General features: G+C 33.7%; 1 long non-coding RNA gene across 1 annotated transcript; it reads left to right on the plus strand.

The window, feature by feature from the left end:
* Positions 1–7544: 7544 nt before the first annotated feature.
* LOC116125546 lies at positions 7545–8311 on the plus strand. The gene is made up of 4 exons (XR_004127358.1): positions 7545–7798; positions 7886–7961; positions 8049–8123; positions 8220–8311. It is a non-coding gene; the product is annotated as an uncharacterized LOC116125546 (long non-coding RNA).
* The last annotated feature ends 2110 nt before the right edge of the window (positions 8312–10421 follow it).

Genomic DNA, 10421 nt, shown 5'->3' on the forward strand with positions numbered 1-10421 from the left:
TGGTATAAGTCTGGTATATGGCAACAGATCGCTTAAGCGTTAGATATATGGCAGTAGATCCTTAGCGATCAGGCTTATTTGTAGTAATCGCTTTAGATCGGTTAAGCGATATACTGGTCGCTTAAGCGATGCGGTAAGCGATATACTTCGGTAAAAATTATATTCCATATGTTTATTTATTTAGTCCTTTTTTATTAATTATTTTTTTCTGTTCAATAGAATGTGAAAAGAACACTTCGGTCTTTGTCAATCAGCACCGTACATAAAACTGAAAAATCTTATTCTTATTCTATTATTTTTGTTAGTTCTTGGCAAGAAATAATATAAAAAATATAATATTGAATAAAAATTGAACTCTGCAACCATCTGCTCTACACTCTGTAGACCGAGGCTAAATAGACGAGATCGCTTTAGCGATTAAGGGTAATTTACTTCAATATTTATTTTCCATGTTTATGGACATATGTTTAATATAGATGTAAAGACTAATTTAATTAAAATATAATAACGGTCATGGTCCACTAAATAATCGTACACCTGATATATTTAATATAGACGAACATTCTACACCATATATGTTTAATACAGCCGTAAAAGAACTAATTTAATTAAAATATAATAACGGTCATGGTCCACCGAACAAACCGTCACCTGTATGTTTATATAGACGTAAACATTCTATTCATATATTTTAATAAGCCGTAAAAGAACTAATTTAATTAAAATATAATAACGGTCATGGTCCACTGACGAATCGTACACCTAATATGTTTAATATGACATAACATTTTATACCATATATGTTTAATATAGCAGTAAAAGAACTATTAATTAAAATAAATAACGGTCATGGTCCACTGACGAATCGTACACCTGATATATTAATATAGATGTAATACTCTATACTATATATGTTTAATATACCATAAAAGAACTAATTTAATTAAAATAATACGGTCATGGTCCACAGAACAAACCGTACACCTGATATATTTAATATAGACGTAAACATCTACATCATATATGTTTAATGTAGCCGTAAAAGAACTAATTTAATTAAAATATAATAACGGTCATGGTCCACTGGACGAATCGTACACCTGATATGTTTAATATAGACGTAATATTCTACACCAATCTGTTTAATATAGCCATAAAAGAACTAATTTAATTAAAATAATAACGGTCATGGTCCCCTGAACGAATCGTACACCTGATATGTTTAATATAGATGTAATATTCTATACCATTTTTAATATAGCTATAAAGAACTAATTTAATTAAATATAATAATGGTCATGGTCCACTGAATGAAACGTACACCTTATATGTCTAAGATAGCGTTAATCGTTTAACCAGTCTATGAAATCCAATAAAAATAATCTAAATACACTGGATCGCTTAAAAGATTTCATTTCTCGCTTAAGCGATCCTGTGTATTTAGACTTAGTCGCTTAACAGATCTAGTTGTATTTATGTTATTGCTTAAGCGATTCTATGCTTTTACACTTGTTTCTTAAGTGATCACGAACAAGACAGAATCAATAAGTGCCCAGACACATGTCGCTTAAGCGATCCTTGCTTTTACCTTGGTCGCTTAAGCGATATAAAGTCGCTAAGCGATCATGTCTGGGCAGAATAAACTTCTGCCTAGATGCACAATCAATTAAGCTATTCTTCGCTTTTACTATTGGTCGCTTAAGCGATCATGAACAATATATAAATAAGTGTCCAGACGCAGGATCGCTTAAGCGATTCTTCGCTTTTACGATCGCTTAAGCGATCATAAACAAGACAATAAATAAGTGCCCGCACGCATGATCGCTAAACGATCCTTTGCTTTTAACGTTGGTCGCTTTAAGCAATTTATAATCGCTTAAGCATTATGTCCGAGACAGAATCAACTTCTGCTCAGATGCACATCACTTAAGCGATCTAAAATCGCTTAACCGATCTTCTGTCATATACCAGATCGCTTAAGCGATCCTTTGCTTTTACTCTTGGTATGTCCGACGCTTGAATTTGCGTCGGCATCCTCCTCTTCAGTTTCAATTTCAACTCTTGCCCTCCCTTGTTCCGCCAATAGAATGTCTTCCATCGACGCCGTTTCCTCTCTTGGTGGAGCAACTTCAGTAATCGGAGTTACTCCACCACAACTTCTTCTTTTCAATTTTTGGTAGACCTAGTGGTGCCTACAATTTGGAGAGTAGATGAGTTTTTTTCTGTTCCTTAAGGATCTCAACCATTATAACTTAATCGGGAATGGTAGAATGACAAAAATGCAAAGAGCAAAGAAATTGAGAAATTGCAGAAAATTGGAAGAACAACGGAGAGAGAAAGGTGTTTGAATCCTGCTGTGTGAAAGAGAAGCTGAGAGAATATGTTTTGCCTTTCAAATTTTAATCAATTACTCTTTTTATACTCTAACCTACAAATTTTAAATCTTTTCGTCCTACTGTTTTTGCTGCTTTAATTATACTTAAGTGTGCCACCTCATATTTTTTAACCCAAAAAACTATCGAAAAGATTTTCATGACCATTTTGTTAAATGGAACTTGGGATGGCTGGAGAGCTAAATTTTTCTCTAAGATCCCCAAACACACAAACCCTACTGCCGACGACGCCATTGCAGTCCACTTCTCCACTCCGCCGCCACTTCTTCTCCAATTTCGCCCCAAATCCGTCACTTCTCCTCTGGGCAATTACGTCACCTCAATATCGCGTCGTATTCGAAAAAGGAGCTGATTGAACTCAAGAATCCCTTGATTGTGGAGCTTGAACAGATTCGTCAATTAAAGAAATTAATGAATATGGAGATGTTGCTGATGATCATTACCACCGATTCTGGTAAATGAATGTTAAAATTTTACTAATTTTTAACTTACCTGCAACCTTCGATTTAACATATATGAATTTCTTATTTATTTTCACAGGAAGATATTGAGATTATGCATTCACTTGGAGTAATGCATACCGGTTCTCAATTTCATGGGTAGAATTTTACCAATATGTTCTTAGTAACATTAATTGAATGTTAATGTAGTGAGATTAATATTCAATAACTTGATGATAATGTTCCTGAGCTGTAACAGAAGGCAGATTTGGTGAAACTAATCCAGGTGGAATCATGTTTTATATAATATTATAGACCATCTCTTGCTCAGGTAATATCCTTTTCAATGAATCTACAACTTAAGCACTAGTGTTTTTTTTTTTTTACAATTTCTGAAGATGACGAATATGAATTGGTAAATGCAGGATTTAGCCGTTTGTGACCATATTCCACTTTGACTTACCACAGAACTAGAAGATAGATATGGTCTTGGTTCAGCCCTCTAATTCGGTAAAGTTCTGTTCACACTCTATAAGCTTTTCTGTTTCCCGGAAAAAAAAAATGCTCGACTCTATTTTCAATAGGTTCTGAATATATGCCTAGTAACTAAGTTCTATCATCTCTAAAGGGGTTTCTTCAATACTTTGCTTTTAAGATTGCAATCTTGGTTGCTCTAAGATCCCTTAATCCCTTTCTTGTTCATTTGTTCTGATGAATCAGTTTTGTTGGTACAGTATGTGATTTTATGTTTCTTGCAGGGAAGATTTTGCACATTTTGCCAAAATATGCTTTGAGAATTTTGGTGATCGAGTTAAGAGTTGGGCAACCATCACAGACCGAACCTGTTAAGCAAATGGTATATGTTAGGGGATGGTACCCTCCAGCTCACTGTTCAGCACCATTTGGAATGTTCTGCTGGCAACTCTGATGTAGAGCCCCTCATTTTTAGCACAACATTTACTGTCACATGCCAAGGCTGTTAAGCTATACCGTGGCAGTTTCAGGTAATAAATGACTTGAATAGTAAATTGTGAAGTGCTTATATGGCATGAAGCAGGGACATCAAATGACAGTGCCCAGTTTGCTGGCTTGTTTGAACCGCTGGAAATGTTGAGATGGTTGAGGTAATTTGGTTTTGAATTAATTTTTGTTTTTAATCTTTCAGATTTGTCTGCGATCGATTCTTTGTTAGATTAGTGTTAGTGAAAGAAACTTACTTTTAGATTTGTTTAGAGCAAGAAGATTGACTTTGATGATAAAAAGTTGATTATGACTCGCTTATTGGTAAACTTGTTTTTAATTTTATGAATTACAAACTTTTTAATTACTAATATATTGAATATTGTTTTTTTAGTAGACAAAGTTTGATATTGATTTAAATGATCCTTTAGTCCTTGAGTACCTTAATTCGCTTATGGATAGGGCTTATTGCGATAATCGTTTTTCACCAAACAAATAATCCAAAGGTTTGAAATATTTATTTTTGAGTAATTTTTTATTTAATGTGTATATTGTAATTATTATTTATTTGTTTATTTTTTTTTAATATTAATTGTCTTTTATTTTTTTATTTTTTGAATATTAAGATCTTCTTGAAGGCTAGCTCTAAGGGGAGGTGCATTTATTCTATGACACTCATTTTAGCAATAAAAAAAATACGTGGATAAATGATGAAGCCAAGGTTTGATATGTAAGTATTATGTGGTGTATTTCATTTTTTTGTATAAAAGTTTATTATATTTTTATATTATATTTATATTATAATCGAGTACCTTTTAATTTTTTAATTTATAAAATTATATTATTTTTATTTATATATTTGTGTGTATGTACATATATATTATTTTTGTAGAAACAAATCATGGACTGGGTTATGGTCCAAAACCACCTGCATCTTCTAAAGACTTTGCGAGCCAATCAAGAAGTTTTAGAGGAATTCACATACTTGCATGAGAAGGTGCAAGAACTACGAGGCATAAGGGAAGAATTTCGCTAGTATAGGCAAATGATGGAGAAGATGCAACAGTTCATCTTTAGTTAATATGGGTTCTTGTTCTGTTGGCTCACAAACATTGTCGGGCCAATTTCCACCAGATCCTCCACCAGCTGCAACAATTTGAGTTTTCATTTGTTACTTTTTGTTGTATATTACAATTTAGTCAACTTTATATATTTTTAACTTTTTATTTGAAAACAAACATATATAGTTCTATAATATATTTGGTTTGATATATTTGTGTGATTTTAATTAATTACATTTACAAATTAATATTTACGTTTTAGAATTAACTTTTAAAAAGTCTAAGATAAATTAAATATTATTTAATCATATATTATAAAATGGGTTACGACAATTATATTTCGACATTGTAGACTTTTAGTTATGAAAAACATTCGTCATTGAAAAGTTTTGCTGATGACTTTTAGGTTTTATAGCTAATAGTTTCAAGTGATGAAATATAAAGTACCATCGTGTTATATTTTAAACGACACATTGAGAGATTACGTAGCTATTAGCTTTAAGCGACGACAACTCATATTTTTTCGCACTACATGTTAGGCGACAAAACGTCATATTTTGTCGTTGTATACTTTAAGCGACGCACACAATTATATCTTTGCTATTAACTTTATGCAACAAAAATGCACATTTCATCGCGGTATATCGTAGGCGAGCAAAATTCACATTTCATCGCCGTATACGTTAGGCGACACAAACACAAATCTCGTCGCGGTATAGTGTAGACAACACAATAGAGAGTACGTCGCTATTAATTTTAGGCAACAACAACTAATATTTCACTGGTAAATAGTTTTAGCGACGAAAATGATATAGGCAACAAGTTTTTGGTTTGTTGCCAGATTTAGCTATGAATTTTAAAAAATCATCACCTAAAATAAAGCGCGACATGCCTATCGCGACGATCGTGGCGACTATTTTCTTCCGTCGCTAAACGTATACTACAACGATTTCTAAGTTTTTAGCAATGAAAAAATTCGTAGCTAAAAGCCCTTTTTGTTGGGAAATGGTGAGTGATGTTGGCAAATGGAGGCTTGGGATTTGCAGAGAAGGAGATGAGGATTCTGTGGTGGTGTTGGAAGTGATTTTGAGCATCAGGATCAATCGGAAAATGGCAAAAACGCACCGCTTGTGATGCTACTAACATGCGCATCTCTTGCTAACATGCACCATTCTTCTTCTCCGGTAGCTATTATTTGATGACCATTCTGCCCTCATTAGTAATGGACTTTTGACCATTTTGTCCATCCTNTGGTCCACTGAACGAATCGTACACCTGATATGTTTAATATAGATGTAAATATTCTATACCATATATGTTTAATATAGCTATAAAAGAACTAATTTAATTAAAATATAATAATGGTCATGGTCCACTGAATGAAACGTACACCTTATATGTCTAAGATAGCGTTAATCGTTTAACCAGTCTAGTGAAATACAATAAAAATAATCTAAATACACTGGATCGCTTAAAAGATTTCATTTCTCGCTTAAGCGATCCTGTGTATTTAGACTTAGTCGCTTAACAGATCTAGTTGTATTTATGTTATTGCTTAAGCGATTCTATGCTTTTACACTTGGTTGCTTAAGTGATCACGAACAAGACAGAATCAATAAGTGCCCAGACACATGATCGCTTAAGCGATCCTTGCTTTTAACCTTGGTCGCTTAAGCGATTATAAGTCGCTTAAGCGATCATGTCTGAGGCAGAATAAACTTCTGCCTAGATGCACAATCAATTAAGCTATTCTTCGCTTTTACTATTGGTCGCTTAAGCGATCATGAACAAGATAATAAATAAGTGTCCAGACGCAGGATCGCTTAAGCGATTCTTCGCTTTTACGATCGCTTAAGCGATCATAAACAAGACAATAAATAAGTGCCCAGACGCATGATCGCTTAAACGATCCTTTGCTTTTAACGTTGGTCGCTTTAAGCAATTTATAATCGCTTAAGCGATTATGTCCGAGACAGAATCAACTTCTGCTCAGATGCACGATCACTTAAGCGATCTAAAATCGCTTAACCGATCTTCTGTCATATACCAGATCGCTTAAGCGATCCTTTGCTTTTACTCTTGGTATGTCCGACGCTTGGAATTTGCGTCGGCATCCTCCTCTTCAGTTTCAATTTCAACTCTTGCCCTCCCTTGTTCCGCCAATAGAATGTCTTCCATCGACGCCGTTTCCTCTCTTGGTGGAGCAACTTCAGTAATCGGAAGTTACTCCACCACAACTTCTTCTTTTCAATTTTTGGTAGACCTAGTGGTGCCTACAATTTGGAGAGTAGATGAGTTTTTTTCTGTTCCTTAAGGATCTCAACCATTATAACTTAATCGGGAATGGTAAGGAATGACAAAAATGCAAAGAGCAAAGAAATTGAGAAATTGCAGAAAATTGGAAGAACAAACGAGAGAGAGAAAGGTGTTTGAATCCTGCTGTGTGAAAGAGAAGCTGAGAGAAATATGTTTTGCCTTTCAAATTTTAAATCAATTACTCTTTATTATACTCTAACCTACAAATATTTAAATCTTTTCGTCCTACTGTTTTTTGCTGCTTTAATTATACTTAAGTGTGCCACCTCATATTTTTTAACCCAAAAAACTATCGAAAAGATTTTCATGACCATTTTGTTAAATGGAAACTTGGGATGGCTGGAGAGCTAAATTTTCTCTCTAAGATCCCCAAACCACAAAACCCTACTGCCGACGACGCCATTGCAGATCCACTTCTCCACTCCGGCCGCCACTTCTTCTCCAATTTCTGCCCCAAATCCGTCACTTCTCCTCTTGGGCAATTACGTCACCTTCAATATCGCGTCGTATTTGAGAAAGGACTGATTGAACTCAAGAATCTCTTGATTGTGGAGCTTGAACAGATTCGTCAATTAAAGAAATTAATGATAATGGAGATGTTGCTGATGATCATTACCACCGATTCTTGGTAAATGAATGGTTAAAAATTTTACTAATTTTTAACTTACCTGCAACTTCGATTTAACATATATGAATTTCTTATTTATTTTCACAGGAAGATATTGAGATTATGCATTCACTTGGAGTAAATGCATACCGGTTCTCAATTTCATGGGGTAGAATTTTACCAAGTATGTTCTTAGTAACAATTAATTGAATGTTAATGTAGTGAGATTAATATTCAATAACTTGATGATAATGTTCCTGAGCTGTAACAGAAGGCAGATTTGGTGAAACTAATCCAGGTGGAATCATGTTTTATAATAATATTATAGACCATCTCTTGCTCAGAGGTAATATCCTTTTCAATGAATCTACAACTTAAGCACTAGTGTTTTTTTTTTTTTACAATTTTCTTGAAGATGACGAATATGAATTGGTAAATGCAGGAATTTAGCCGTTTGTGACCATATTCCACTTTGACTTACCACAAGAACTAGAAGATAGATATGGGTCTTGGTTCAGCCCTCTAATTCGGTAAAGTTCTGTTCACACTCTATAAGCTTTTCTGTTTCCCGGAAAAAAAAANATCTTCCCTCCAACACCAGAAGCAAGATCCAATGCTCCAGATTTTGACATCTTCAAAAATATTATTGCGCTAATTTTAACGGTTTAGCAGTATGAAGCCTATTTTTTTTTTGTGAATGGGAAATAATATAACGCACCTGAACGCACCGTTTTGTACCTTCTATAAATTGACGGCTACCCCATTTTATCGTATATGGAACGCACCGTTTAGTGTATAGTGGAAAAGATTCTAAAGATTAATTTTATGTGGGCACTAAATTTGTTTTAGTGCACTACACACGCACCCCCGCACATATATATAATTTTTTTTTTTATAAACTTCTCTTAAAACATTTGACGTGACAATTGAGTTGATATTATCACGTTAAAATAATTTTAATTAGACTTAAAAAACGATCGTTTCTTCATAAGGAATGATCGTTTCTCACAGAAGGAATGATCGTTCCTTATAAAGGAACAACCAAATGAATGGTCGTTCATAAATGAGTAACAACCATTCCTAATGGAAGGAACAGACATTCCTTATGAAATGAATGGTTGTTGTTTTTGTTGTTCCTTCATAAGTAACGTTCATTCCTTTTGAAGAAATGTAGCGTCTTTAGTGTCTTGGGTACAGTGAGAACCGAAGTTAATAACAAAAATTAACTAAAATTTTGAATTCGATAGTAAATTCAAGGACATTCATAGTGTTTGCCAATAATAAGAAGATACAGTACAAGATAAATGACGAAGAGAAAGGAAAAACAAAATTATAAAAGTGATTAATGGAAAAGTAATTTGTAATCCTAGTCAAACAAGAATTAGATTTGGGTTAGAATAAAAGGAAAATTCTACTCCTAATAGATTTAGAAAATTGATGTAATCAAAAAACCAAATCATTAAGGTTTAAGAAAACTGATTTAACTAGGGTTAATGGAAGCTTATAAATATTTAGTGATTCTCAAAGAATTGTAACTGAAAAAAACAACAGAAATAATAGCCAAAAAGTAAACGAAGCTAGCCCACGAGGTCTGTAAAATAATTCTACAAACATTTGGATCCCACAAATGATAAATTCGCCCTATGTCATAAGTTTTTAAGAAGGCGTTTAGTTCAGAGAATGTTGTATTATTGGGAATGTTATATTAATGGAAAGATATATTATTTTGAAAATTAGTGAAAATGTCATATAAAATGTGTTTGATTGGATAGAATAAATTGGTGGATATGTTATATAGATTACTAAATTGTCTTTCTTTTTTAATATTATTATTTAGATTATTCTTTTTACCCCTACATTTGATAATTAGCTAAAACACCCGTACAATAAAAGTTTAAAAATTAATAAAAACAACCTACGACCCAAGAAGACATCTGACCGCCAACCACCACCATTGGCTAGTAGTCGGCAGTTGCCGAAATGGCACACAACTAGTCGGATTTGGCTGGTCATACATCGATTTGGCCGTTTTTCGCTAGATCTATGACCAGATTATGGCCTTTGTTAACCGCCAGAGATCTAACAGTTGATGGCCAACATCTAGTCTTCAACGACGGTAAGATAGATGAACATATCTGGTCGTTGACGACGACCATAGATCTAGTTGTTAACAACGACCAGATACATGGCCATCTGGCCGAAAACGGCAAGATCGGGGCACGACATGTCAATGGCTAGCCAGATCCGACCGATCGTGCGCCGTTCTGGTAATGTTTGTCGACAACCGACGGGCGGTTGTGGCCAGATCCAGTGTTTTTGTGAATTGTTTTCAATACAATGGCATTCTTGTCCAAAATTTTTGTGTATAAGGATAAAATAGTCCATGAATATTCTTGTAAATTATTTTCAAAACAAGGGCATTTCTATCTAAAAGTTTTAATAGTTATGGATAAGATTATAACAAAAATAAGATTATCAAATAATCTCAAAATACATAAGAAAATTGTGATATTCAGATTACTACCTATAAAACTAATAATGATTACTATTAGCTTTAAAAGATTATCGGAATCTTATATTACTTGACAACTAAACATGGTAATATAAGTAATATAAGATGACATTATCTCAATCATCCCAACCA

The sequence above is a fragment of the Pistacia vera genome, unplaced genomic scaffold (assembly GCF_008641045.1).
Source record: "Pistacia vera cultivar Batoury unplaced genomic scaffold, PisVer_v2 Contig168, whole genome shotgun sequence".
Lineage (NCBI taxonomy): Eukaryota > Viridiplantae > Streptophyta > Magnoliopsida > Sapindales > Anacardiaceae > Pistacia > Pistacia vera.